Source organism: Poecilia mexicana, unplaced genomic scaffold, assembly GCF_051168715.1.
Source record: "Poecilia mexicana isolate PSO_F unplaced genomic scaffold, ASM5116871v1 scaffold_13, whole genome shotgun sequence".
NCBI classification, from domain to species: domain Eukaryota; kingdom Metazoa; phylum Chordata; class Actinopteri; order Cyprinodontiformes; family Poeciliidae; genus Poecilia; species Poecilia mexicana.
In genome coordinates, this window is record NW_028263382.1 from 5,819,099 (window position 1) to 5,820,491 (window position 1,393).

The window sequence follows — 1,393 nt, forward strand, 5'->3', positions numbered from 1 at the left end:
GAAAAACTGATCTAGGATTATTTTCTATGTTCATGAACAGTAAAACATTAACAGGGAGAACGATTAGGTGATGGCAGCATCATAGCCAATCAGAACGCAGAGCAGGTGTAGCTTCTCTGGAGAGAAAATGATGCAAACTGGAGAGTAGAAGAAGAAAGTGGCCAGTTGGTCCTCCAGCAGCCTAAAGCAGCAGAACTGATTAAACATCCGGTTTAATCCCTGCTAATGTATAAATCTGACATTATCATCTGGGCAGAAAAGAGCAAACAGTAAAACCCATAAAACCTCTGCAGTAACCAAAAGAGAAGCATCTACACCCAGTGAGCCGCTGGTGAGTCAGTGGATGGATTCAGGAATGTTCCAGGTGTTTTCCAGTCTGGCATGAGAACAGAGTCAAGATGTTCAGCGCAGGAATGAAAGAGTGAAGGAGTCCAGAGAGGAACTAGGAAGTAAAACCATAAAGGAATTGGTTGAGACGTAGAATTTAGTATCAGAGTTTATTTAGGCTGCGCGTCGTTGTGGAGGCCAGAAATGACCATTTCACTGTAAAATGATTATTTCTGAACCAATAAAAAAACACAGCAGGATTCAGAACCACTTAATATGATGCAGTAGGTCTTCCAGGCCATTCGGTGGCGCTGTAGCGCAGTCATAACGCAAAAACCACAGAACAGCACAGAACGGCGCCATGTTTGTTTGTTTGAGTGAGAGATGGAGCTACAATGCGATCATTTACAAAAAGACGCAGATCAAACCTTGTTCTGTGTTTTTGTTCTGACACAGCGCCACCGATTGGCCCGGCTGACCTACTGCATCATTTTCAGTGGTGCTGCATCCTGGCGTTTGGGCTCACGTTTTAAATATTTGTGTTTAATATAAATGTAGCGGTGTTGGTGTCGGTGTCGGCGGGACGTTAGTTTCCTCTCAGCGGAAAGTTGAGCAAAGGGCTTGTGTGGTGGGAACTCAATGGATGGGAAAATGTTGTTTCATAACGATATAGAGGAAATCTGGGATAATTTAAGCTGTTTGGATCATTTGACTGATAAACAGCTGTGGTCTGAAGACAACGCCTTGAGGAACTCCTTGACTGATTGGGTCTGGACCATGGAGAGAGTTTCCTGTGGAGGTAAACTGTTTCCTGTTGGATCAGGAAGATTCAAACCAACGAGAGAAGCAGATGATCTGAGGAACCTGTCAATGGAGCCGAACGGTCCAGAAGAACCCAAAGAGTCCAGCTGCATTGGGCCAGAGGAGGTTGGAGAACCGGGCCGCAGTGAAAGAATCAGGGATCCAGAGAGCGAAGAACTGATGAAGGATGGAGTTCTACGGGTTAAAGACAGTTTCAGCTCCTCATCATCACTGAATCTGGACAAACTGAGCCGTTTGACTGAAC